The 26,762-nt window shown below is 47.4% G+C and overlaps 23 non-coding genes across 23 annotated transcripts; all 23 read right to left on the bottom strand.

The window, feature by feature from the left end:
- Positions 1-631: 631 nt before the first annotated feature.
- trnad-guc (transfer RNA aspartic acid (anticodon GUC)) lies at positions 632-703 on the bottom strand. The gene has a single exon. It is a non-coding gene; the product is annotated as a tRNA-Asp (tRNA).
- A 785-nt stretch (positions 704-1,488) lies between these two features.
- On the bottom strand, positions 1,489-1,560 carry trnad-guc (transfer RNA aspartic acid (anticodon GUC)). The gene has a single exon. It is a non-coding gene; the product is annotated as a tRNA-Asp (tRNA).
- A 1,921-nt stretch (positions 1,561-3,481) lies between these two features.
- trnad-guc (transfer RNA aspartic acid (anticodon GUC)) lies at positions 3,482-3,553 on the bottom strand. The gene has a single exon. It is a non-coding gene; the product is annotated as a tRNA-Asp (tRNA).
- A 785-nt stretch (positions 3,554-4,338) lies between these two features.
- Positions 4,339-4,410, bottom strand: trnad-guc (transfer RNA aspartic acid (anticodon GUC)). Its single transcript has one exon. It is a non-coding gene; the product is annotated as a tRNA-Asp (tRNA).
- A 1,083-nt stretch (positions 4,411-5,493) lies between these two features.
- On the bottom strand, positions 5,494-5,565 carry trnad-guc (transfer RNA aspartic acid (anticodon GUC)). The gene has a single exon. It is a non-coding gene; the product is annotated as a tRNA-Asp (tRNA).
- Positions 5,566-8,343: 2,778 nt separating this feature from the next.
- trnad-guc (transfer RNA aspartic acid (anticodon GUC)) lies at positions 8,344-8,415 on the bottom strand. Its single transcript has one exon. It is a non-coding gene; the product is annotated as a tRNA-Asp (tRNA).
- A 785-nt stretch (positions 8,416-9,200) lies between these two features.
- trnad-guc (transfer RNA aspartic acid (anticodon GUC)) lies at positions 9,201-9,272 on the bottom strand. The gene has a single exon. It is a non-coding gene; the product is annotated as a tRNA-Asp (tRNA).
- Positions 9,273-11,508: 2,236 nt separating this feature from the next.
- Positions 11,509-11,580, bottom strand: trnad-guc (transfer RNA aspartic acid (anticodon GUC)). The gene has a single exon. It is a non-coding gene; the product is annotated as a tRNA-Asp (tRNA).
- Positions 11,581-12,365: 785 nt separating this feature from the next.
- trnad-guc (transfer RNA aspartic acid (anticodon GUC)) lies at positions 12,366-12,437 on the bottom strand. Its single transcript has one exon. It is a non-coding gene; the product is annotated as a tRNA-Asp (tRNA).
- Positions 12,438-13,782: 1,345 nt separating this feature from the next.
- On the bottom strand, positions 13,783-13,854 carry trnad-guc (transfer RNA aspartic acid (anticodon GUC)). The gene has a single exon. It is a non-coding gene; the product is annotated as a tRNA-Asp (tRNA).
- Positions 13,855-14,639: 785 nt separating this feature from the next.
- On the bottom strand, positions 14,640-14,711 carry trnad-guc (transfer RNA aspartic acid (anticodon GUC)). The gene has a single exon. It is a non-coding gene; the product is annotated as a tRNA-Asp (tRNA).
- A 1,921-nt stretch (positions 14,712-16,632) lies between these two features.
- Positions 16,633-16,704, bottom strand: trnad-guc (transfer RNA aspartic acid (anticodon GUC)). The gene has a single exon. It is a non-coding gene; the product is annotated as a tRNA-Asp (tRNA).
- A 785-nt stretch (positions 16,705-17,489) lies between these two features.
- On the bottom strand, positions 17,490-17,561 carry trnad-guc (transfer RNA aspartic acid (anticodon GUC)). The gene has a single exon. It is a non-coding gene; the product is annotated as a tRNA-Asp (tRNA).
- Positions 17,562-18,626: 1,065 nt separating this feature from the next.
- trnad-guc (transfer RNA aspartic acid (anticodon GUC)) lies at positions 18,627-18,698 on the bottom strand. Its single transcript has one exon. It is a non-coding gene; the product is annotated as a tRNA-Asp (tRNA).
- A 784-nt stretch (positions 18,699-19,482) lies between these two features.
- trnad-guc (transfer RNA aspartic acid (anticodon GUC)) lies at positions 19,483-19,554 on the bottom strand. The gene has a single exon. It is a non-coding gene; the product is annotated as a tRNA-Asp (tRNA).
- A 505-nt stretch (positions 19,555-20,059) lies between these two features.
- On the bottom strand, positions 20,060-20,131 carry trnad-guc (transfer RNA aspartic acid (anticodon GUC)). The gene has a single exon. It is a non-coding gene; the product is annotated as a tRNA-Asp (tRNA).
- A 1,065-nt stretch (positions 20,132-21,196) lies between these two features.
- On the bottom strand, positions 21,197-21,268 carry trnad-guc (transfer RNA aspartic acid (anticodon GUC)). The gene has a single exon. It is a non-coding gene; the product is annotated as a tRNA-Asp (tRNA).
- Positions 21,269-22,053: 785 nt separating this feature from the next.
- trnad-guc (transfer RNA aspartic acid (anticodon GUC)) lies at positions 22,054-22,125 on the bottom strand. The gene has a single exon. It is a non-coding gene; the product is annotated as a tRNA-Asp (tRNA).
- Positions 22,126-22,909: 784 nt separating this feature from the next.
- trnad-guc (transfer RNA aspartic acid (anticodon GUC)) lies at positions 22,910-22,981 on the bottom strand. Its single transcript has one exon. It is a non-coding gene; the product is annotated as a tRNA-Asp (tRNA).
- A 505-nt stretch (positions 22,982-23,486) lies between these two features.
- trnad-guc (transfer RNA aspartic acid (anticodon GUC)) lies at positions 23,487-23,558 on the bottom strand. The gene has a single exon. It is a non-coding gene; the product is annotated as a tRNA-Asp (tRNA).
- Positions 23,559-24,623: 1,065 nt separating this feature from the next.
- Positions 24,624-24,695, bottom strand: trnad-guc (transfer RNA aspartic acid (anticodon GUC)). The gene has a single exon. It is a non-coding gene; the product is annotated as a tRNA-Asp (tRNA).
- A 784-nt stretch (positions 24,696-25,479) lies between these two features.
- trnad-guc (transfer RNA aspartic acid (anticodon GUC)) lies at positions 25,480-25,551 on the bottom strand. The gene has a single exon. It is a non-coding gene; the product is annotated as a tRNA-Asp (tRNA).
- Positions 25,552-26,056: 505 nt separating this feature from the next.
- On the bottom strand, positions 26,057-26,128 carry trnad-guc (transfer RNA aspartic acid (anticodon GUC)). Its single transcript has one exon. It is a non-coding gene; the product is annotated as a tRNA-Asp (tRNA).
- Positions 26,129-26,762: the final 634 nt, after the last annotated feature.

Raw genomic sequence — 26,762 nt, 5'->3', positions numbered from 1 at the left:
GGAGCTGACTTCCATCCCAACCTCTTTACAAATGTCTTCAAACTCTTTCATTGTGATCAAAGTCAACTCCTGATGAAGCCGTCAGACCAAGATCATCTGCAAAGAGCAGAGGGCCATATGCCCAATGCCAAACAAGCCGCCGTTTCCGTGGTGTAGTGGTCATCACGTTCGCCTCACACGCGAAAGGTCCCCAGTTCGAAACTGGGCGGAAACACTCCAGGCTGACGTTGAGCTTTTCTCCACTCCTTGGCTGAGAACCACGCCCTTGTACATGTATGTAGGAGCTGACTTCCATCCCAACCTCTTTACAAATGTCTTCAAACTCTTTCATTGTGATCAAAGTCAACTCCTGATGAAGCCGTCAGACCAAGATCATCTGCAAAGAGCAGAGGGCCATATGCCCAATGCCAAACAAGCCGCCGTTTCCGTGGTGTAGTGGTCATCACGTTCGCCTCACACGCGAAAGGTCCCCAGTTCGAAACTGGGCGGAAACAATATCGGTTTTTTTTTGGTTTACTCTGCAGCGGAATATCTTCTCTCGATTGGTCATTAAAGACCACCCGTCTAGTTTCTGCAAAATTCAACTCTCTGATGAAGCCAACAGATTTATTCGTGGCTTATTAACAAGAAACTCCCCGTCAGGGAATCGAACCCTGGTCTTCTGCGTGACAAGCAGAGATACTGTCCACTATACTAACGAGGACTCCTTGAGTATATTTAATTGGCAGGTATCTGGCCGGGGTTAAGAGGAGGTATGCACTATAATTCTGTATTATTGGGGATGAACATCACTCCGGGCCAACGTTGAGAATTTCTCCACTCCTTGGCTGAGAACCACGGTCTCGTAGATGTATGTAGGAGCTGACTTCCATCCCAACCTCTTTACAAATGTCTTCAAACTCTTTCATTGTGATCAAAGTCAACTCCTGATGAAGCCGTCAGACCAAGATCATCTGCAAAGAGCAGAGGGCCATATGCCCAATGCCAAACAAGCCGCCGTTTCCGTGGTGTAGTGGTCATCACGTTCGCCTCACACGCGAAAGGTCCCCAGTTCGAAACTGGGCGGAAACACTCCAGGCTGACGTTGAGCTTTTCTCCACTCCTTGGCTGAGAACCACGCCCTTGTACATGTATGTAGGAGCTGACTTCCATCCCAACCTCTTTACAAATGTCTTCAAACTCTTTCATTGTGATCAAAGTCAACTCCTGATGAAGCCGTCAGACCAAGATCATCTGCAAAGAGCAGAGGGCCATATGCCCAATGCCAAACAAGCCGCCGTTTCCGTGGTGTAGTGGTCATCACGTTCGCCTCACACGCGAAAGGTCCCCAGTTCGAAACTGGGCGGAAACAATATCGGTTTTTTTTTGGTTTACTCTGCAGCGGAATATCTTCTCTCGATTGGTCATTAAAGACCACCCGTCTAGTTTCTGCAAAATTCAACTCTCTGATGAAGCCAACAGATTTATTCGTGGCTTATTAACAAGAAACTCCCCGTCAGGGAATCGAACCCTGGTCTTCTGCGTGACAAGCAGAGATACTGTCCACTATACTAACGAGGACTCCTTGAGTATATTTAATTGGCAGGTATCTGGCCGGGGTTAAGAGGAGGTATGCACTATAATTCTGTATTATTGGGGATGAACATCACTCCGGGCCAACGTTGAGAATTTCTCCACTCCTTGGCTGAGAACCACGGTCTCGTAGATGTATGTAGGAGCTGACTTCCATCCCAACCTCTTTACAAATGTCTTCAAACTCTTTCATTGTGATCAAAGTCAACTCCTGATGAAGCCGTCAGACCAAGATCATCTGCAAAGAGCAGAGGGCCATATGCCCAATGCCAAACAAGCCGCCGTTTCCGTGGTGTAGTGGTCATCACGTTCGCCTCACACGCGAAAGGTCCCCAGTTCGAAACTGGGCGGAAACACTCCAGGCTGACGTTGAGCTTTTCTCCACTCCTTGGCTGAGAACCACGCCCTTGTACATGTATGTAGGAGCTGACTTCCATCCCAACCTCTTTACAAATGTCTTCAAACTCTTTCATTGTGATCAAAGTCAACTCCTGATGAAGCCGTCAGACCAAGATCATCTGCAAAGAGCAGAGGGCCATATGCCCAATGCCAAACAAGCCGCCGTTTCCGTGGTGTAGTGGTCATCACGTTCGCCTCACACGCGAAAGGTCCCCAGTTCGAAACTGGGCGGAAACAATATCGTTTTTTTTTTGGTTTACTCTGCAGCGGAATATCTTCTCTCGATTGGTCATTAAAGACCACTCGTCTAGTTTCTGCAAAATTCAACTCTCTGATGAAGCCAACAGATTTATTCGTGGCTTATTAACAAGAAACTTCCCGTCAGGGAATCGAACCCTGGTCTTCTGCGTGACAAGCAGAGATACTGTCCACTATACTAACGAGGACTCCTTCAGTACATTTAATTGGCAGGTATCTGGCCGGGGTTAAGAGGAGGTATGCACTATAATTCTGTATTATTGGGGATGAACATCACTCCGGGCCAACGTTGAGAATTTCTCCACTCCTTGGCTGAGAACCACGCCCTAGTACATGTATGTAGGAGCTGACTTCCATCCCAACCTCTTTACAAATGTCTTCAAACTCTTTCATTGTGATCAAAGTCAACTCCTGATGAAGCCGTCAGACCAAGATCATCTGCAAAGAGCAGAGGGCCATATGCCCAATGCTAAACAAGCCGCCGTTTCCGTGGTGTAGTGGTCATCACGTTCGCCTCACACGCGAAAGGTCCCCAGTTCGAAACTGGGCGGAAACACTCCAGGCTGACGTTGAGCTTTTCTCCACTCCTTGGCTGTGAACCACGCCCTTGTACATGTATGTAGGAGCTGACTTCCATCCCAACCTCTTTACAAATGTCTTCAAACTCTTTCATTGTGATCAAAGTCAACTCCTGATGAAGCCGTCAGACCAAGATCATCTGCAAAGAGCAGAGGGCCATATGCCCAATGCTAAACAAGCCGCCGTTTCCGTGGTGTAGTGGTCATCACGTTCGCCTCACACGCGAAAGGTCCCCAGTTCGAAACTGGGCGGAAACACTCCAGGCTGACGTTGAGCTTTTCTCCACTCCTTGGCTGAGAACCACGCCCTTGTACATGTATGTAGAGCTGACTTCCATCCCAACCTCTTTACAAATGTCTTCAAACTCTTTCATTGTGATCAAAGTCAACTCCTGATGAAGCCGTCAGACCAAGATCATCTGCAAAGAGCAGAGGGCCATATGCCCAATGCTAAACAAGCCGCCGTTTCCGTGGTGTAGTGGTCATCACGTTCGCCTCACACGCGGAACGCCCCCAGTTCGAAACTGGGCGGAAACAATATCGGGTTTTTTTTGGTTTACTCTGCAGCGGAATATCTTCTCTCGATTGGTCATTAAAGACCACTCGTCTAGTTTCTGCAAAATTCAACTCTCTGATGAAGCCAACAGATTTATTCGTGGCTTATTAACAAGAAACTCCCCGTCAGGGAATCGAACCCTGGTCTTCTGCGTGACAAGCAGAGATACTGTCCACTATACTAACGAGGACTCCTTCAGTATATTTAATTGGCAGGTATCTGGCCGGGGTTAAGAGGAGGTATGCACTATAATTCTGTATTATTGGGGATGAACATCACTCCGGGCCAACGTTGAGAATTTCTCCACTCCTTGGCTGAGAACCACGCCCTAGTACATGTATGTAGGAGCTGACTTCCATCCCAACCTCTTTACAAATGTCTTCAAACTCTTTCATTGTGATCAAAGTCAACTCCTGATGAAGCCGTCAGACCAAGATCATCTGCAAAGAGCAGAGGGCCATATGCCCAATGCTAAAAAAGCCGCCGTTTCCGTGGTGTAGTGGTCATCACATTCGCCTCACACGCGAAAGGTCCCCAGTTCGAAACTGGGCGGAAACACTCCAGGCTGACGTTGAGCCTTTCTCCACTCCTTGGCTGTGAACCACGCCCTTGTACATGTATGTAGGAGCTGACTTCCATCCCAACCTCTTTACAAATGTCTTCAAACTCTTTCATTGTGATCAAAGTCAACTCCTGATGAAGCCGTCAGACCAAGATCATCTGCAGAGAGCAGAGGGCCATATGCCCAATGCTAAACAAGCCGCCGTTTCCGTGGTGTAGTGGTCATCACGTTCGCCTCACACGCGAAAGGTCCCATGTTCGAAACTGGGCGGAAACAATATCGGGTTTTTTTTGGTTTACTCTGCAGCGGAATATCTTCTCTCGATTGGTCATTAAAGACCACTCGTCTAGTTTCTGCAAAATTCAACTCTCTGATGAAGCCAACAGATTTATTCGTGGCTTATTAACAAGAAACTCCCCGTCAGGGAATCGAACCCTGGTCTTCTGCGTGACAAGCAGAGATACTGTCCACTATACTAACGAGGACTCCTTCAGTATATTTAATTGGCAGGTATCTGGCCGGGGTTAAGAGGAGGTATGCACTATAATTCTGTATTATTGGAGATGAACATCACTCCGGGCCAACGTTGAAAATTTCTCCACTCCTTGGCTGAGAACCACGCCCTTGTACATGTATGTAGGAGCTGACTTCCATCCCAACCTCTTTACAAATGTCTTCAAACTCTTTCATTGTGATCAAAGTCAACTCCTGATGAAGCCGTCAGACCAAGATCATCTGCAAAGAGCAGAGGGCCATAAGCCCAATGCCAAACCAGCCGCCGTTTCCGTGGTGTAGTGGTCATCACGTTCGCCTCACACGCGAAAGGTCCCCAGTTCGAAACTGGGCGGAAACAATATCGTTTTTTTTTTGGTTTACTCTGCAGCGGAATATCTTCTCTCGATTGGTCATTAAAGACCACTCGTCTAGTTTCTGCAAAATTCAACTCTCTGATGAAGCCAACAGATTTATTCGTGGCTTATTAACAAGAAACTCCCCGTCAGGGAATCGAACCATGGTCTTCTGCGTGACAAGCAGAGATACTGTCCACTATACTAACGAGGACTCCTTGAGTATATTTAATTGGCAGGTATCTGGCCGGGGTTAAGAGGAGGTATGCACTATAATTCTGTATTATTGGGGATGAACATCACTCCGGGCCAACGTTGAGAATTTCTCCACTCCTTGGCTGAGAACCACGGTCTCGTACATGTATGTAGGAGCTGACTTCCATCCCAACCTCTTTACAAATGTCTTCAAACTCTTTCATTGTGATCAAAGTCAACTCCTGATGAAGCCGTCAGACCAAGATCATCTGCAAAGAGCAGAGGGCCATATGCCCAATGCAAAACAAGCCGCCGTTTCCGTGGTGTAGTGGTCATCACGTTCGCCTCACACGCGAAAGGTCCCCAGTTCGAAACTGGGCGGAAACAATATCGTTTTTTATTTTGGTTTACTCTGCAGCGGAATATCTTCTCTCGATTGGTCATTAAAGACCACTCGTCTAGTTTCTGCAAAATTCAACTCTCTGATGAAGCCAACAGATTTATTCGTGGCTTATTAACAAGAAACTCCCCGTCAGGGAATCGAACCCTGGTCTTCTGCGTGACAAGCAGAGATACTGTCCACTATACTAACGAGGACTCCTTCAGTATATTTAATTGGCAGGTATCTGGCCGGGGTTAAGAGGAGGTATGCACTATAATTCTGTATTATTGGGGATGAACATCACTCCGGGCCAACGTTGAGAATTTCTCCACTCCTTGGCTGAGAACCACGCCCTAGTACATGTATGTAGGAGCTGACTTCCATCCCAACCTCTTTACAAATGTCTTCAAACTCTTTCATTGTGATCAAAGTCAACTCCTGATGAAGCCGTCAGACCAAGATCATCTGCAAAGAGCAGAGGGCCATATGCCCAATGCTAAACAAGCCGCCGTTTCCGTGGTGTAGTGGTCATCACGTTCGCCTCACACGCGAAAGGTCCCCAGTTCGAAACTGGGCGGAAACACTCCAGGCTGACGTTGAGCTTTTCTCCACTCCTTGGCTGTGAACCACGCCCTTGTACATGTATGTAGGAGCTGACTTCCATCCCAACCTCTTTACAAATGTCTTCAAACTCTTTCATTGTGATCAAAGTCAACTCCTGATGAAGCCGTCAGACCAAGATCATCTGCAAAGAGCAGAGGGCCATATGCCCAATGCCAAACAAGCCGCCGTTTCCGTGGTGTAGTGGTCATCACGTTTGCCTCACATGCGAAAGGTCCCCAGTTCGAAACTGGGCGGAAACAATATCGGGTTTTTTTTGGTTTACTCTGCAGCGGACAATCTTCTCTCGATTGGTCATTAAAGACCACTCGTCTAGTTTCTGCAAAATTCAACTCTCTGATGAAGCCAACAGATTTATTCGTGGCTTATTAACAAGAAACTTCCCGTCAGGGAATCGAACCCTGGTCTTCTGCGTGACAAGCAGAGATACTGTCCACTATACTAACGAGGACTCCTTCAGTACATTTAATTGGCAGGTATCTGGCCGGGGTTAAGAGGAGGTATGCACTATAATTCTGTATTATTGGGGATGAACATCACTCCGGGCCAACGTTGAGAATTTCTCCACTCCTTGGCTGAGAACCACGCCCTAGTACATGTATGTAGGAGCTGACTTCCATCCCAACCTCTTTACAAATGTCTTCAAACTCTTTCATTGTGATCAAAGTCAACTCCTGATGAAGCCGTCAGACCAAGATCATCTGCAAAGAGCAGAGGGCCATATGCCCAATGCTAAACAAGCCGCCGTTTCCGTGGTGTAGTGGTCATCACGTTCGCCTCACACGCGAAAGGTCCCCAGTTCGAAACTGGGTGGAAACACTCCAGGCTGACGTTGAGCTTTTCTCCACTCCTTGGCTGTGAACCACGCCCTTGTACATGTATGTAGGAGCTGACTTCCATCCCAACCTCTTTACAAATGTCTTCAAACTCTTTCATTGTGATCAAAGTCAACTCCTGATGAAGCCGTCAGACCAAGATCATCTGCAAAGAGCAGAGGGCCATATGCCCAATGCTAAACAAGCCGCCGTTTCCGTGGTGTAGTGGTCATCACGTTCGCCTCACACGCGGAACGCCCCCAGTTCGAAACTGGGCGGAAACAATATCGGGTTTTTTTTGGTTTACTCTGCAGCGGAATATCTTCTCTCGATTGGTCATTAAAGACCACTCGTCTAGTTTCTGCAAAATTCAACTCTCTGATGAAGCCAACAGATTTATTCGTGGCTTATTAACAAGAAACTTCCCGTCAGGGAATCGAACCCTGGTCTTCTGCGTGACAAGCAGAGATACTGTCCACTATACTAACGAGGACTCCTTCAGTACATTTAATTGGCAGGTATCTGGCCGGGGTTAAGAGGAGGTATGCACTATAATTCTGTATTATTGGGGATGAACATCACTCCGGGCCAACGTTGAGAATTTCTCCACTCCTTGGCTGAGAACCACGCCCTAGTACATGTATGTAGGAGCTGACTTCCATCCCAACCTCTTTACAAATGTCTTCAAACTCTTTCATTGTGATCAAAGTCAACTCCTGATGAAGCCGTCAGACCAAGATCATCTGCAAAGAGCAGAGGGCCATATGCCCAATGCTAAACAAGCCGCCGTTTCCGTGGTGTAGTGGTCATCACGTTCGCCTCACACGCGAAAGGTCCCCAGTTCGAAACTGGGCGGAAACACTCCAGGCTGACGTTGAGCTTTTCTCCACTCCTTGGCTGTGAACCACGCCCTTGTACATGTATGTAGGAGCTGACTTCCATCCCAACCTCTTTACAAATGTCTTCAAACTCTTTCATTGTGATCAAAGTCAACTCCTGATGAAGCCGTCAGACCAAGATCATCTGCAAAGAGCAGAGGGCCATATGCCCAATGCTAAACAAGCCGCCGTTTCCGTGGTGTAGTGGTCATCACGTTCGCCTCACACGCGAAAGGTCCCCAGTTCGAAACTGGGCGGAAACACTCCAGGCTGACGTTGAGCTTTTCTCCACTCCTTGGCTGAGAACCACGCCCTTGTACATGTATGTAGAGCTGACTTCCATCCCAACCTCTTTACAAATGTCTTCAAACTCTTTCATTGTGATCAAAGTCAACTCCTGATGAAGCCGTCAGACCAAGATCATCTGCAAAGAGCAGAGGGCCATATGCCCAATGCTAAACAAGCCGCCGTTTCCGTGGTGTAGTGGTCATCACGTTCGCCTCACACGCGGAACGCCCCCAGTTCGAAACTGGGCGGAAACAATATCGGGTTTTTTTTGGTTTACTCTGCAGCGGAATATCTTCTCTCGATTGGTCATTAAAGACCACTCGTCTAGTTTCTGCAAAATTCAACTCTCTGATGAAGCCAACAGATTTATTCGTGGCTTATTAACAAGAAACTCCCCGTCAGGGAATCGAACCCTGGTCTTCTGCGTGACAAGCAGAGATACTGTCCACTATACTAACGAGGACTCCTTCAGTATATTTAATTGGCAGGTATCTGGCCGGGGTTAAGAGGAGGTATGCACTATAATTCTGTATTATTGGGGATGAACATCACTCCGGGCCAACGTTGAGAATTTCTCCACTCCTTGGCTGAGAACCACGCCCTAGTACATGTATGTAGGAGCTGACTTCCATCCCAACCTCTTTACAAATGTCTTCAAACTCTTTCATTGTGATCAAAGTCAACTCCTGATGAAGCCGTCAGACCAAGATCATCTGCAAAGAGCAGAGGGCCATATGCCCAATGCTAAAAAAGCCGCCGTTTCCGTGGTGTAGTGGTCATCACATTCGCCTCACACGCGAAAGGTCCCCAGTTCGAAACTGGGCGGAAACACTCCAGGCTGACGTTGAGCCTTTCTCCACTCCTTGGCTGTGAACCACGCCCTTGTACATGTATGTAGGAGCTGACTTCCATCCCAACCTCTTTACAAATGTCTTCAAACTCTTTCATTGTGATCAAAGTCAACTCCTGATGAAGCCGTCAGACCAAGATCATCTGCAGAGAGCAGAGGGCCATATGCCCAATGCTAAACAAGCCGCCGTTTCCGTGGTGTAGTGGTCATCACGTTCGCCTCACACGCGAAAGGTCCCATGTTCGAAACTGGGCGGAAACAATATCGGGTTTTTTTTGGTTTACTCTGCAGCGGAATATCTTCTCTCGATTGGTCATTAAAGACCACTCGTCTAGTTTCTGCAAAATTCAACTCTCTGATGAAGCCAACAGATTTATTCGTGGCTTATTAACAAGAAACTCCCCGTCAGGGAATCGAACCCTGGTCTTCTGCGTGACAAGCAGAGATACTGTCCACTATACTAACGAGGACTCCTTCAGTATATTTAATTGGCAGGTATCTGGCCGGGGTTAAGAGGAGGTATGCACTATAATTCTGTATTATTGGAGATGAACATCACTCCGGGCCAACGTTGAAAATTTCTCCACTCCTTGGCTGAGAACCACGCCCTTGTACATGTATGTAGGAGCTGACTTCCATCCCAACCTCTTTACAAATGTCTTCAAACTCTTTCATTGTGATCAAAGTCAACTCCTGATGAAGCCGTCAGACCAAGATCATCTGCAAAGAGCAGAGGGCCATAAGCCCAATGCCAAACCAGCCGCCGTTTCCGTGGTGTAGTGGTCATCACGTTCGCCTCACACGCGAAAGGTCCCCAGTTCGAAACTGGGCGGAAACAATATCGTTTTTTTTTTGGTTTACTCTGCAGCGGAATATCTTCTCTCGATTGGTCATTAAAGACCACTCGTCTAGTTTCTGCAAAATTCAACTCTCTGATGAAGCCAACAGATTTATTCGTGGCTTATTAACAAGAAACTCCCCGTCAGGGAATCGAACCATGGTCTTCTGCGTGACAAGCAGAGATACTGTCCACTATACTAACGAGGACTCCTTGAGTATATTTAATTGGCAGGTATCTGGCCGGGGTTAAGAGGAGGTATGCACTATAATTCTGTATTATTGGGGATGAACATCACTCCGGGCCAACGTTGAGAATTTCTCCACTCCTTGGCTGAGAACCACGGTCTCGTACATGTATGTAGGAGCTGACTTCCATCCCAACCTCTTTACAAATGTCTTCAAACTCTTTCATTGTGATCAAAGTCAACTCCTGATGAAGCCGTCAGACCAAGATCATCTGCAAAGAGCAGAGGGCCATATGCCCAATGCCAAACAAGCCGCCGTTTCCGTGGTGTAGTGGTCATCACGTTCGCCTCACACGCGAAAGGTCCCCAGTTCGAAACTGGGCGGAAACAATATCGTTTTTTTTTTGGTTTACTCTGCAGCGGAATATCTTCTCTCGATTGGTCATTAAAGACCACTCGTCTAGTTTCTGCAAAATTCAACTCTCTGATGAAGCCAACAGATTTATTCGTGGCTTATTAACAAGAAACTCCCCGTCAGGGAATCGAACCATGGTCTTCTGCGTGACAAGCAGAGATACTGTCCACTATACTAACGAGGACTCCTTGAGTATATTGAATTGGCAGGTATCTGGCCGGGGTTAAGAGGAGGTATGCACTATAATTCTGTATTATTGGGGATGAACATCACTCCGGGCCAACGTTGAGAATTTCTCCACTCCTTGGCTGAGAACCACGGTCTCGTACATGTATGTAGGAGCTGACTTCCATCCCAACCTCTTTACAAATGTCTTCAAACTCTTTCATTGTGATCAAAGTCAACTCCTGATGAAGCCGTCAGACCAAGATCATCTGCAAAGAGCAGAGGGCCATATGCCCAATGCCAAACAAGCCGCCGTTTCCGTGGTGTAGTGGTCATCACGTTCGCCTCACACGCGAAAGGTCCCCAGTTCGAAACTGGGCGGAAACAATATCGGTTTTTTTTTGGTTTACTCTGCAGCGGAATATCTTCTCTCGATTGGTCATTAAAGACCACTCGTCTAGTTTCTGCAAAATTCAACTCTCTGATGAAGCCAACAGATTTATTCGTGGCTTATTAACAAGAAACTCCCCGTCAGGGAATCGAACCATGGTCTTCTGCGTGACAAGCAGAGATACTGTCCACTATACTAACGAGGACTCCTTGAGTATATTTAATTGGCAGGTATCTGGCCGGGGTTAAGAGGAGGTATGCACTATAATTCTGTATTATTGGGGATGAACATCACTCCGGGCCAACGTTGAGAATTTCTCCACTCCTTGGCTGAGAACCACGGTCTCGTACATGTATGTAGGAGCTGACTTCCATCCCAACCTCTTTACAAATGTCTTCAAACTCTTTCATTGTGATCAAAGTCAACTCCTGATGAAGCCGTCAGACCAAGATCATCTGCAAAGAGCAGAGGGCCATATGCCTAATGCCAAACAAGCCGCCGTTTCCGTGGTGTAGTGGTCATCACGTTCGCCTCACACGCGAAAGGTCCCCAGTTCGAAACTGGGCGGAAACAATATCGTTTTTTTTTTGGTTTACTCTGCAGCGGAATATCTTCTCTCGATTGGTCATTAAAGACCACTCGTCTAGTTTCTGCAAAATTCAACTCTCTGATGAAGCCAACAGATTTATTCGTGGCTTATTAACAAGAAACTCCCCGTCAGGGAATCGAACCCTGGTCTTCTGCGTGACAAGCAGAGATACTGTCCACTATACTAACGAGGACTCCTTGAGTATATTTAATTGGCAGGTATCTGGCCGGGGTTAAGAGGAGGTATGCACTATAATTCTGTATTATTGGGGATGAACATCACTCCGGGCCAACGTTGAGAATTTCTCCACTCCTTGGCTGAGAACCACGGTCTCGTACATGTATGTAGGAGCTGACTTCCATCCCAACCTCTTTACAAATGTCTTCAAACTCTTTCATTGTGATCAAAGTCAACTCCTGATGAAGCCGTCAGACCAAGATCATCTGCAAAGAGCAGAGGGCCATATGCCCAATGCCAAACAAGCCGCCGTTTCTGTGGTGTAGTGGTCATCACGTTCGCCTCACACGCGAAAGGTCCCCAGTTCGAAACTGGGCGGAAACACTCCAGGCCAACGTTGAGCTTTTCTCCACTCCTTGGCTGAGAACCACGCCCTTGTACATGTATGTAGGAGCTGACTTCCATCCCAACCTCTTTACAAATGTCTTCAAACTCTTTCATTGTGATCAAAGTCAACTCCTGATGAAGCCGTCAGACCAAGATCATCTGCAAAGAGCAGAGGGCCATATGCCCAATGCCAAACAAGCCGCCGTTTCCGTGGTGTAGTGGTCATCACGTTCGCCTCACACGCGAAAGGTCCCCAGTTCGAAACTGGGCGGAAACAATATCGGGTTTTTTTTGGTTTACTCTGCAGCGGAATATCTTCTCTCGATTGGTCATTAAAGACCACTCGTCTAGTTTCTGCAAAATTCAACTCTCTGATGAAGCCAACAGATTTATTTGTGGCTTATTAACAAGAAACTCCCCGTCAGGGAATCGAACCCTGGTCTTCTGCGTGACAAGCAGAGATACTGTCCACTATACTAACGAGGACTCCTTCAGTATATTTAATTGGCAGGTATCTGGCCGGGGTTAAGAGGAGGTATGCACTATAATTCTGTATTATTGGGGATGAACATCACTCCGGGCCAACGTTGAAAATTTCTCCACTCCTTGGCTGAGAACCACGCCCTTGTACATGTATGTAGGAGCTGACTTCCATCCCAACCTCTTTACAAATGTCTTCAAACTCTTTCATTGTGATCAAAGTCAACTCCTGATGAAGCCGTCAGACCAAGATCATCTGCAAAGAGCAGAGGGCCATATGCCCAATGCAAAACAAGCCGCCGTTTCCGTGGTGTAGTGGTCATCACGTTCGCCTCACACGCGAAAGGTCCCCAGTTCGAAACTGGGCGGAAACAATCCAGGCTGACGTTGAGCTTTTCTCCACTCCTTGGCTGTGAACCATGCCCTTGTACATGTATGTAGGAGCTGACTTCCATCCCAACCTCTTTACAAATGTCTTCAAACTCTTTCATTGTGATCAAAGTCAACTCCTGATGAAGCCGTCAGACCAAGATCATCTGCAAAGAGCAGAGGGCTATATGCCCAATGCAAAACAAGCCGCCGTTTCCGTGGTGTAGTGGTCATCACGTTCGCCTCACACGCGAAAGGTCCCCAGTTCGAAACTGGGCGGAAACACTCCAGGCTGACGTTGAGCTTTTCTCCACTCCTTGGCTGAGAACCACGCCCTTGTACATGTATGTAGGAGCTGACTTCCATCCCAACCTCTTTACAAATGTCTTCAAACTCTTTCACTGTGATCAAAGTCAACTCCTGATGAAGCCGTCAGACCAAGATCATCTGCAAAGAGCAGAGGGCCATATGCCCAATGCCAAACAAGCCGCCGTTTCCGTGGTGTAGTGGTCATCACGTTCGCCTCACACGCGAAAGGTCCCCAGTTCGAAACTGGGCGGAAACACTCCAGGCTGACGTTGAGCTTTTCTCCACTCCTTGGCTGAGAACCACGCCCTTGTACATGTATGTAGGAGCTGACTTCCATCCCAACCTCTTTACAAATGGATTCAAACTCTTTCATTGTGATCAAAGTCAACTCCTGATGAAGCCGTCAGACCAAGATCATCTGCAAAGAGCAGAGGGCCATATGCCCAATGCCAAACAAGCCGCCGTTTCCGTGGTGTAGTGGTCATCACGTTCGCCTCACACGCGAAAGGTCCCCAGTTCGAAACTGGGCGGAAACAATATCGGGTTTTTTTTGGTTTACTCTGCAGCGGAATATCTTCTCTCGATTGGTCATTAAAGACCACTCGTCTAGTTTCTGCAAAATTCAACTCTCTGATGAAGCCAACAGATTTATTCGTGGCTTATTAACAAGAAACTCCCCGTCAGGGAATCGAACCCTGGTCTTCTGCGTGACAAGCAGAGATACTGTCCACTATACTAACGAGGACTCCTTCAGTATATTTAATTGGCAGGTATCTGGCCGGGGTTAAGAGGAGGTATGCACTATAATTCTGTATTATTGGGGATGAACATCACTCCGGGCCAACGTTGAAAATTTCTCCACTCCTTGGCTGAGAACCACGCCCTTGTACATGTATGTAGGAGCTGACTTCCATCCCAACCTCTTTACAAATGTCTTCAAACTCTTTCATTGTGATCAAAGTCAACTCCTGATGAAGCCGTCAGACCAAGATCATCTGCAAAGAGCAGAGGGCCATATGCCCAATGCCAAACAAGCCGCCGTTTCCGTGGTGTAGTGGTCATCACGTTCGCCTCACACGCGAAAGGTCCCCAGTTCGAAACTGGGCGGAAACACTCCAGGCTGACGTTGAGCTTTTCTCCACTCCTTGGCTGAGAACCACGCCCTTGTACATGTATGTAGGAGCTGACTTCCATCCCAACCTCTTTACAAATGTCTTCAAACTCTTTCATTGTGATCAAAGTCAACTCCTGATGAAGCCGTCAGACCAAGATCATCTGCAAAGAGCAGAGGGCCATATGCCCAATGCCAAACAAGCCGCCGTTTCCGTGGTGTAGTGGTCATCACGTTCGCCTCACACGCGAAAGGTCCCCAGTTCGAAACTGGGCGGAAACAATATCGTTTTTTTTTTGGTTTACTCTGCAGCGGAATATCTTCTCTCGATTGGTCATTAAAGACCACTCGTCTAGTTTCTGCAAAATTCAACTCTCTGATGAAGCCAACAGATTTATTCGTGGCTTATTAACAAGAAACTCCCCGTCAGGGAATCGAACCCTGGTCTTCTGCGTGACAAGCAGAGATACTGTCCACTATACTAACGAGGACTCCTTGAGTATATTTAATTGGCAGGTATCTGGCCGGGGTTAAGAGGAGGTATGCACTATAATTCTGTATTATTGGGGATGAACATCACTCCGGGCCAACGTTGAGAATTACTCCACTCCTTGGCTGAGAACCACGGTCTCGTACATGTATGTAGGAGCTGACTTCCATCCCAACCTCTTTACAAATGTCTTCAAACTCTTTCATTGTGATCAAAGTCAACTCCTGATGAAGCCGTCAGACCAAGATCATCTGCAAAGAGCAGAGGGCCATATGCCCAATGCAAAACAAGCCGCCGTTTCCGTGGTGTAGTGGTCATCACGTTCGCCTCACACGCGAAAGGTCCCCAGTTCGAAACTGGGCGGAAACAATCCAGGCTGACGTTGAGCTTTTCTCCACTCCTTGGCTGTGAACCATGCCCTTGTACATGTATGTAGGAGCTGACTTCCATCCCAACCTCTTTACAAATGTCTTCAAACTCTTTCATTGTGATCAAAGTCAACTCCTGATGAAGCCGTCAGACCAAGATCATCTGCAAAGAGCAGAGGGCCATATGCCCAATGCTAAACAAGCCGCCGTTTCCGTGGTGTAGTGGTCATCACGTTCGCCTCACACGCGAAAGGTCTCCAGTTCGAAACTGGGCGGAAACAATCCAGGCTGACGTTGAGCTTTTCTCCACTCCTTGGCTGTGAACCATGCCCTTGTACATGTATGTAGGAGCTGACTTCCATCCCAACCTCTTTACAAATGTCTTCAAACTCTTTCATTGTGATCAAAGTCAACTCCTGATGAAGCCGTCAGACCAAGATCATCTGCAAAGAGCAGAGGGCCATATGCCCAATGCTAAACAAGCCGCCGTTTCCGTGGTGTAGTGGTCATCACGTTCGCCTCACACGCGGAAGGCCCCCAGTTCGAAACTGGGCGGAAACAATATCGGGTTTTTTTTGGTTTACTCTGCAGCGGAATATCTTCTCTCGATTGGTCATTAAAGACCACTCGTCTAGTTTCTGCAAAATTCAACTCTCTGATGAAGCCAACAGATTTATTCGTGTCTTATTAACAAGAAACTCCCCGTCAGGAAATCGAACCCTGGTCTTCTGCGTGACAAGCAGAGATACTGTCCACTATACTAACGAGGACTCCTTGAGTATATTTAATTGGCAGGTATCTGCCCGGGGTTAAGAGGAGGTATGCACTATAATTCTGTATTATTGGGGATGAACATCACTCCTGGCCAACGTTGAGAATTACTCCACTCCTTGGCTGAGAATCACGCCCTAGTACATGTATGTAGGAGCTGACTTCCATCCCAACCTCTTTACAAATGTCTTCAAACTCTTTCATTGTGATCAAAGTCAACTCCTGATGAAGCCGTCAGACCAAGATCATCTGCAAAGAGCAGAGGGCCATATGCCCAATGCAAAACAAGCCGCCGTTTCCGTGGTGTAGTGGTCATCACGTTCGCCTCACACGCGAAAGGTCCCCAGTTCGAAACTGGGCGGAAACACTCCAGGCTGACGTTGAGCTTTTCTCCACTCCTTGGCTGAGAACCACGCCCTTGTACATGTATGTAGGAGCTGACTTCCATCCCAACCTCTTTACAAATGTCTTCAAACTCTTTCATTGTGATCAAAGTCAACTCCTGATGAAGCCGTCAGACCAAGATCATCTGCAAAGAGCAGAGGGCCATATGCCCAATGCCAAACAAGCCGCTGTTTCGTGGTGTAGTGGTCATCACGTTCGCCTCACACGCGAAAGGTCCCCAGTTCGAAACTGGGCGGAAACAATATCGTTTTTTTTTTGGTTTACTCTGCAGCGGAATATCTTCTCTCGATTGGTCATTAAAGACCACTCGTCTAGTTTCTGCAAAATTCAACTCTCTGATGAAGCCAACAGATTTATTCGTGGCTTATTAACAAGAAACTCCCCGTCAGGGAATCGAACCCTGGTCTTCTGCGTGACAAGCAGAGATACTGTCCACTATACTAACGAGGACTCCTTGAGTATATTTAATTGGCAGGTATCTGCCCGGGGTTAAGAGGAGGTATGCACTATAATTCTGTATTATTGGGGATGAACATCACTCCGGGCCAACGTTGAGAATTTCTCCACTCCTTGGCTGAGAACCACGGTCTCGTACATGTATGTAGGAGCTGACTTCCATCCCAACCTCTTTACAAATGTCTTCAAACTCTTTCATTGTGATCAAAGTCAACTCCTGATGAAGCCGTCAGACCAAGATCATCTGCAAAGAGCAGAGGGCCATATGCCCAATGCAAAACAAGCCGCCGTTTCCGTGGTGTAGTGGTCATCACGTTCGCCTCACACGCGAAAGGTCCCCAGTTCGAAACTGGGCGGAAACAATCCAGGCTGACGTTGAGCTTTTCTCCACTCCTTGGCTGTGAACCATGCCCTTGTACATGTATGTAGGAGCTGACTTCCATCCCAACCTCTTTACAAATGTCTTCAAACTCTTTCATTGTGATCAAAGTCAACTCCTGATGAAGCCGTCAGACCAAGATCATCTGCAAAGAGCAGAGGGCCATATGCCCAATGCTAAACAAGCCGCCGTTTCCGTGGTGTAGTGGTCATCACGTTCGCCTCACACGCGGAAGGCCCCCAGTTCGAAACTGGGCGGAAACAATATCGGGTTTTTTTTGGTTTACTCTGCAGCGGAATATCTTCTCTCGATTGGTCATTAAAGACCACTCGTCTAGTTTCTGCAAAATTCAACTCTCTGATGAAGCCAACAGATTTATTCGTGGCTTATTAACAAGAAACTCCCCGTCAGGGAATCGAACCCTGGTCTTCTGCGTGACAAGCAGAGATACTGTCCACTATACTAACGAGGACTCCTTGAGTATATTTAATTGGCAGGTATCTGGCCGGGGTTAAGAGGAGGTATGCACTATAATTCTGTATTATTGGGGATGAACATCACTCCGGGCCAACGTTGAGAATTTCTCCACTCCTTGGCTGAGAACCACGGTCTCGTACATGTATGTAGGAGCTGACTTCCATCCCAACCTCTTTACAAATGTCTTCAAACTCTTTCATTGTGATCAAAGTCAACTCCTGATGAAGCCGTCAGACCAAGATCATCTGCAAAGAGCAGAGGGCCATATGCCCAATTCAAAACAAGCCGCCGTTTCCGTGGTGTAGTGGTCATCACGTTCGCCTCACACGCGAAAGGTCCCCAGTTCGAAACTGGGCGGAAACAATCCAGGCTGACGTTGAGCTTTTCTCCACTCCTTGGCTGTGAACCATGCCCTTGTACATGTATGTAGGAGCTGACTTCCATCCCAACCTCTTTACAAATGTCTTCAAACTCTTTCATTGTGATCAAAGTCAACTCCTGATGAAGCCGTCAGACCAAGATCATCTGCAAAGAGCAGAGGGCCATATGCCCAATGCTAAACAAGCCGCCGTTTCCGTGGTGTAGTGGTCATCACGTTCGCCTCACACGCGAAAGGTCTCCAGTTCGAAACTGGGCGGAAACAATCCAGGCTGACGTTGAGCTTTTCTCCACTCCTTGGCTGTGAACCATGCCCTTGTACATGTATGTAGGAGCTGACTTCCATCCCAACCTCTTTACAAATGTCTTCAAACTCTTTCATTGTGATCAAAGTCAACTCCTGATGAAGCCGTCAGACCAAGATCATCTGCAAAGAGCAGAGGGCCATATGCCCAATGCTAAACAAGCCGCCGTTTCCGTGGTGTAGTGGTCATCACGTTCGCCTCACACGCGGAAGGCCCCCAGTTCGAAACTGGGCGGAAACAATATCGGGTTTTTTTTGGTTTACTCTGCAGCGGAATATCTTCTCTCGATTGGTCATTAAAGACCACTCGTCTAGTTTCTGCAAAATTCAACTCTCTGATGAAGCCAACAGATTTATTCGTGTCTTATTAACAAGAAACTCCCCGTCAGGGAATCGAACCCTGGTCTTCTGCGTGACAAGCAGAGATACTGTCCACTATACTAACGAGGACTCCTTGAGTATATTTAATTGGCAGGTATCTGCCCGGGGTTAAGAGGAGGTATGCACTATAATTCTGTATTATTGGGGATGAACATCACTCCTGGCCAACGTTGAGAATTACTCCACTCCTTGGCTGAGAATCACGCCCTAGTACATGTATGTAGGAGCTGACTTCCATCCCAACCTCTTTACAAATGTCTTCAAACTCTTTCATTGTGATCAAAGTCAACTCCTGATGAAGCCGTCAGACCAAGATCATCTGCAAAGAGCAGAGGGCCATATGCCCAATGCAAAACAAGCCGCCGTTTCCGTGGTGTAGTGGTCATCACGTTCGCCTCACACGCGAAAGGTCCCCAGTTCGAAACTGGGCGGAAACACTCCAGGCTGACGTTGAGCTTTTCTCCACTCCTTGGCTGAGAACCACGCCCTTGTACATGTATGTAGGAGCTGACTTCCATCCCAACCTCTTTACAAATGTCTTCAAACTCTTTCATTGTGATCAAAGTCAACTCCTGATGAAGCCGTCAGACCAAGATCATCTGCAAAGAGCAGAGGGCCATATGCCCAATGCCAAACAAGCCGCTGTTTCGTGGTGTAGTGGTCATCACGTTCGCCTCACACGCGAAAGGTCCCCAGTTCGAAACTGGGCGGAAACAATATCGTTTTTTTTTTGGTTTACTCTGCAGCGGAATATCTTCTCTCGATTGGTCATTAAAGACCACTCGTCTAGTTTCTGCAAAATTCAACTCTCTGATGAAGCCAACAGATTTATTCGTGGCTTATTAACAAGAAGCTCCCCGTCAGGGAATCGAACCCTGGTCTTCTGCGTGACAAGCAGAGATACTGTCCACTATACTAACGAGGACTCCTTGAGTATATTTAATTGGCAGGTATCTGGCCGGGGTTAAGAGGAGGTATGCACTATAATTCTGTATTATTGGGGATGAACATCACTCCGGGCCAACGTTGAGAATTTCTCCACTCCTTGGCTGAGAACCACGGTCTCGTACATGTATGTAGGAGCTGACTTCCATCCCAACCTCTTTACAAATGTCTTCAAACTCTTTCATTGTGATCAAAGTCAACTCCTGATGAAGCCGTCAGACCAAGATCATCTGCAAAGAGCAGAGGGCCATATGCCCAATGCCAAACAAGCCGCCGTTTCCGTGGTGTAGTGGTCATCACGTTCGCCTCACACGCGGAAGGCCCCCAGTTCGAAACTGGGCGGAAACAATATCGGTTTTTTTTTGGTTTACTCTGCAGCGGAATATCTTCTCTCGATTGGTCATTAAAGACCACTCGTCTAGTTTCTGCAAAATTCAACTCTCTGATGAAGCCAACAGATTTATTCGTGGCTTATTAACAAGAAACTCCCCGTCAGGGAATCGAACCCTGGTCTTCTGCGTGACAAGCAGAGATACTGTCCACTATACTAACGAGGACTCCTTGAGTATATTTAATTGGCAGGTATCTGGCCGGGGTTAAGAGGAGGTATGCACTATAATTCTGTATTATTGGGGATGAACATCACTCCGGGCCAACGTTGAGAATTTCTCCACTCCTTGGCTGAGAACCACGGTCTCGTACATGTATGTAGGAGCTGACTTCCATCCCAACCTCTTTACAAATGTCTTCAAACTCTTTCATTGTGATCAAAGTCAACTCCTGATGAAGCCGTCAGACCAAGATCATCTGCAAAGAGCAGAGGGCCATATGCCCAATGCAAAACAAGCCGCCGTTTCCGTGGTGTAGTGGTCATCACGTTCGCCTCACACGCGAAAGGTCCCCAGTTCGAAACTGGGCGGAAACAATCCAGGCTGACGTTGAGCTTTTCTCCACTCCTTGGCTGTCAACCATGCCCTTGTACATGTATGTAGGAGCTGACTTCCATCCCAACCTCTTTACAAATGTCTTCAAACTCTTTCATTGTGATCAAAGTCAACTCCTGATGAAGCCGTCAGACCAAGATCATCTGCAAAGAGCAGAGGGCCATATGCCCAATGCTAAACAAGCCGCCGTTTCCGTGGTGTAGTGGTCATCACGTTCGCCTCACACGCGAAAGGTCCCCAGTTCGAAACTGGGCGGAAACACTCCAGGCTGATGTTGAGCTTTTCTCCACTCCTTGGCTGTGAACCACGCCCTTGTACATGTATGTAGGAGCTGACTTCCATCCCAACCTCTTTACAAATGTCTTCAAACTCTTTCATTGTGATCAAAGTCAACTCCTGATGAAGCCGTCAGACCAAGATCATCTGCAAAGAGCAGAGGGCCATATGCCCAATGCTAAACAAGCCGCCGTTTCCGTGGTGTAGTGGTCATCACGTTCGCCTCACACGCGGAAGGCCCCCAGTTCGAAACTGGGCGGAAACAATATCGGGTTTTTTTTGGTTTACTCTGCAGCTGAATATCTTCTCTCGATTGGTCATTAAAGACCACTCGTCTAGTTTCTGCAAAATTCAACTCTCTGATGAAGCCAACAGATTTATTCGTGGCTTATTAACAAGAAACTCCCCGTCAGGGAATCGAACCCTGGTCTTCTGCGTGACAAGCAGAGATACTGTCCACTATACTAACGAGGACTCCTTGAGTATATTTAATTGGCAGGTATCTGGCCGGGGTTAAGAGGATGTATGCACTATAATTCTGTATTATTGGGGATGAACATCACTCCGGGCCAACGTTGAGAATTTCTCCACTCCTTGGCTGAGAACCACGGTCTCGTACATGTATGTAGGAGCTGACTTCCATCCCAACCTCTTTACAAATGTCTTCAAACTCTTTCATTGTGATCAAAGTCAACTCCTGATGAAGCCGTCAGACCAAGATCATCTGCAAAGAGCAGAGGGCCATATGCCCAATGCAAAACAAGCCGCCGTTTCCGTGGTGTAGTGGTCATCACGTTCGCCTCACACGCGAAAGGTCCCCAGTTCGAAACTGGGCGGAAACAATCCAGGCTGACGTTGAGCTTTTCTCCACTCCTTGGCTGTGAACCATGCCCTTGTACATGTATGTAGGAGCTGACTTCCATCCCAACCTCTTTACAAATGTCTTCAAACTCTTTCATTGTGATCAAAGTCAACTCCTGATGAAGCCGTCAGACCAAGATCATCTGCAAAGAGCAGAGGGCCATATGCCCAATGCTAAACAAGCCGCCGTTTCCGTGGTGTAGTGGTCATCACGTTCGCCTCACACGCGGAAGGCCCCCAGTTCGAAACTGGGCGGAAACAATATCGGGTTTTTTTTGGTTTACTCTGCAGCGGAATATCTTCTCTCGATTGGTCATTAAAGACCACTCGTCTAGTTTCTGCAAAATTCAACTCTCTGATGAAGCCAACAGATTTATTCGTGTCTTATTAACAAGAAACTCCCCGTCAGGGAATCGAACCCTGGTCTTCTGCGTGACAAGCAGAGATACTGTCCACTATACTAACGAGGACTCCTTGAGTATATTTAATTGGCAGGTATCTGCCCGGGGTTAAGAGGAGGTATGCACTATAATTCTGTATTATTGGGGATGAACATCACTCCTGGCCAACGTTGAGAATTACTCCACTCCTTGGCTGAGAATCACGCCCTAGTACATGTATGTAGGAGCTGACTTCCATCCCAACCTCTTTACAAATGTCTTCAAACTCTTTCATTGTGATCAAAGTCAACTCCTGATGAAGCCGTCAGACCAAGATCATCTGCAAAGAGCAGAGGGCCATATGCCCAATGCAAAACAAGCCGCCGTTTCCGTGGTGTAGTGGTCATCACGTTCGCCTCACACGCGAAAGGTCCCCAGTTCGAAACTGGGCGGAAACACTCCAGGCTGACGTTGAGCTTTTCTCCACTCCTTGGCTGAGAACCACGCCCTTGTACATGTATGTAGGAGCTGACTTCAATCCCAACCTCTTTACAAATGTCTTCAAACTCTTTCATTGTGATCAAAGTCAACTCCTGATGAAGCCGTCAGACCAAGATCATCTGCAAAGAGCAGAGGGCCATATGCCCAATGCCAAACAAGCCGCTGTTTCGTGGTGTAGTGGTCATCACGTTCGCCTCACACGCGAAAGGTCCCCAGTTCGAAACTGGGCGGAAACAATATCGTTTTTTTTTTGGTTTACTCTGCAGCGGAATATCTTCTCTCGATTGGTCATTAAAGACCACTCGTCTAGTTTCTGCAAAATTCAACTCTCTGATGAAGCCAACAGATTTATTCGTGGCTTATTAACAAGAAGCTCCCCGTCAGGGAATCGAACCCTGGTCTTCTGCGTGACAAGCAGAGATACTGTCCACTATACTAACGAGGACTCCTTGAGTATATTTAATTGGCAGGTATCTGGCCGGGGTTAAGAGGAGGTATGCACTATAATTCTGTATTATTGGGGATGAACATCACTCCGGGCCAACGTTGAGAATTTCTCCACTCCTTGGCTGAGAACCACGGTCTCGTACATGTATGTAGGAGCTGACTTCCATCCCAACCTCTTTACAAATGTCTTCAAACTCTTTCATTGTGATCAAAGTCAACTCCTGATGAAGCCGTCAGACCAAGATCATCTGCAAAGAGCAGAGGGCCATATGCCCAATGCCAAACAAGCCGCCGTTTCCGTGGTGTAGTGGTCATCACGTTCGCCTCACACGCGAAAGGTCCCCAGTTCGAAACTGGGCGGAAACAATATCGGTTTTTTTTTGGTTTACTCTGCAGCGGAATATCTTCTCTCGATTGGTCATTAAAGACCACTCGTCTAGTTTCTGCAAAATTCAACTCTCTGATGAAGCCAACAGATTTATTCGTGGCTTATTAACAAGAAACTCCCCGTCAGGGAATCGAACCCTGGTCTTCTGCGTGACAAGCAGAGATACTGTCCACTATACTAACGAGGACTCCTTGAGTATATTTAATTGGCAGGTATCTGGCCGGGGTTAAGAGGAGGTATGCACTATAATTCTGTATTATTGGGGATGAACATCACTCCGGGCCAACGTTGAGAATTTCTCCACTCCTTGGCTGAGAACCACGGTCTTGTACATGTATGTAGGAGCTGACTTCCATCCCAACCTCTTTACAAATGTCTTCAAACTCTTTCATTGTGATCAAAGTCAACTCCTGATGAAGCCGTCAGACCAAGATCATCTGCAAAGAGCAGAGGGCCATATGCCCAATGCAAAACAAGCCGCCGTTTCCGTGGTGTAGTGGTCATCACGTTCGCCTCACACGCGAAAGGTCCCCAGTTCGAAACTGGGCGGAAACAATCCAGGCTGACGTTGAGCTTTTCTCCACTCCTTGGCTGTCAACCATGCCCTTGTACATGTATGTAGGAGCTGACTTCCATCCCAACCTCTTTACAAATGTCTTCAAACTCTTTCATTGTGATCAAAGTCAACTCCTGATGAAGCCGTCAGACCAAGATCATCTGCAAAGAGCAGAGGGCCATATGCCCAATGCTAAACAAGCCGCCGTTTCCGTGGTGTAGTGGTCATCACGTTCGCCTCACACGCGAAAGGTCCCCAGTTCGAAACTGGGCGGAAACACTCCAGGCTGATGTTGAGCTTTTCTCCACTCCTTGGCTGTGAACCACGCCCTTGTACATGTATGTAGGAGCTGACTTCCATCCCAACCTCTTTACAAATGTCTTCAAACTCTTTCATTGTGATCAAAGTCAACTCCTGATGAAGCCGTCAGACCAAGATCATCTGCAAAGAGCAGAGGGCCATATGCCCAATGCTAAACAAGCCGCCGTTTCCGTGGTGTAGTGGTCATCACGTTCGCCTCACACGCGGAAGGCCCCCAGTTCGAAACTGGGCGGAAACAATATCGGGTTTTTTTTGGTTTACTCTGCAGCGGAATATCTTCTCTCGATTGGTCATTAAAGACCACTCGTCTAGTTTCTGAAAAATTCAACTCTCTGATGAAGCCAACAGATTTATTCGTGTCTTATTAACAAGAAACTCCCCGTCAGGGAATCGAACCCTGGTCTTCTGCGTGACAAGCAGAGATACTGTCCACTATACTAACGAGGACTCCTTGAGTATATTTAATTGGCAGGTATCTGCCCGGGGTTAAGAGGAGGTATGCACTATAATTCTGTATTATTGGGGATGAACATCACTCCTGGCCAACGTTGAGAATTACTCCACTCCTTGGCTGAGAATCACGCCCTAGTACATGTATGTAGGAGCTGACTTCCATCCCAACCTCTTTACAAATGTCTTCAAACTCTTTCATTGTGATCAAAGTCAACTCCTGATGAAGCCGTCAGACCAAGATCATCTGCAAAGAGCAGAGGGCCATATGCCCAATGCAAAACAAGCCGCCGTTTCCGTGGTGTAGTGGTCATCACGTTCGCCTCACACGCGAAAGGTCCCCAGTTCGAAACTGGGCGGAAACACTCCAGGCTGACGTTGAGCTTTTCTCCACTCCTTGGCTGAGAACCACGCCCTTGTACATGTATGTAGGAGCTGACTTCCATCCCAACCTCTTTACAAATGTCTTCAAACTCTTTCATTGTGATCAAAGTCAACTCCTGATGAAGCCGTCAGACCAAGATCATCTGCAAAGAGCAGAGGGCCATATGCCCAATGCCAAACAAGCCGCCGTTTCGTGGTGTAGTGGTCATCACGTTCGCCTCACACGCGAAAGGTCCCCAGTTCGAAACTGGGCGGAAACAATATCGTTTTTTTTTTGGTTTACTCTGCAGCGGAATATCTTCTCTCGATTGGTCATTAAAGACCACTCGTCTAGTTTCTGCAAAATTCAACTCTCTGATGAAGCCAACAGATTTATTCGTGGCTTATTAACAAGAAGCTCCCCGTCAGGGAATCGAACCCTGGTCTTCTGCGTGACAAGCAGAGATACTGTCCACTATACTAACGAGGACTCCTTGAGTATATTTAATTGGCAGGTATCTGGCCGGGGTTAAGAGGAGGTATGCACTATAATTCTGTATTATTGGGGATGAACATCACTCCGGGCCAACGTTGAGAATTTCTCCACTCCTTGGCTGAGAACCACGGTCTCGTACATGTATGTAGGAGCTGACTTCCATCCCAACCTCTTTACAAATGTCTTCAAACTCTTTCATTGTGATCAAAGTCAACTCCTGATGAAGCCGTCAGACCAAGATCATCTGCAAAGAGCAGAGGGCCATATGCCCAATGCCAAACAAGCCGCCGTTTCCGTGGTGTAGTGGTCATCACGTTCGCCTCACACGCGAAAGGTCCCCAGTTCGAAACTGGGCGGAAACAATATCGGTTTTTTTTTGGTTTACTCTGCAGCGGAATATCTTCTCTCGATTGGTCATCAAAGACCACTCGTCTAGTTTCTGCAAAATTCAACTCTCTGATGAAGCCAACAGATTTATTCGTGGCTTATTAACAAGAAACTCCCCGTCAGGGAATCGAACCCTGGTCTTCTGCGTGACAAGCAGAGATACTGTCCACTATACTAACGAGGACTCCTTGAGTATATTTAATTGGCAGGTATCTGGCCGGGGTTAAGAGGAGGTATGCACTATAATTCTGTATTATTGGGGATGAACATCACTCCAGGCTGACGTTGAGCTTTTCTCCACTCCTTGGCTGTGAACCATGCCCTTGTACATGTATGTAGGAGCTGACTTCCATCCCAACCTCTTTACAAATGTCTTCAAACTCTTTCATTGTGATCAAAGTCAACTCCTGATGAAGCCGTCAGACCAAGATCATCTGCAAAGAGCAGAGGGCCATATGCCCAATGCTAAACAAGCCGCCGTTTCCGTGGTGTAGTGGTCATCACGTTCGCCTCACACGCGAAAGGTCCCCAGTTCGAAACTGGGCGGAAACACTCCAGGCTGACGTTGAGCTTTTCTCCACTCCTTGGCTGTGAACCACGCCCTTGTACATGTATGTAGGAGCTGACTTCCATCCCAACCTCTTTACAAATGTCTTCAAACTCTTTCATTGTGATCAAAGTCAACTCCTGATGAAGCCGTCAGACCAAGATCATCTGCAAAGAGCAGAGGGCCATATGCCCAATGCTAAACAAGCCGCCGTTTCCGTGGTGTAGTGGTCATCACGTTCGCCTCACACGCGGAAGGCCCCCAGTTCGAA

This window comes from Pungitius pungitius, unplaced genomic scaffold (assembly GCF_949316345.1).
Source record: "Pungitius pungitius unplaced genomic scaffold, fPunPun2.1 scaffold_25, whole genome shotgun sequence".
In the NCBI taxonomy this organism is placed as follows: domain Eukaryota; kingdom Metazoa; phylum Chordata; class Actinopteri; order Perciformes; family Gasterosteidae; genus Pungitius; species Pungitius pungitius.
This window is presented reverse-complemented; position numbering and strand designations above follow the sequence as displayed.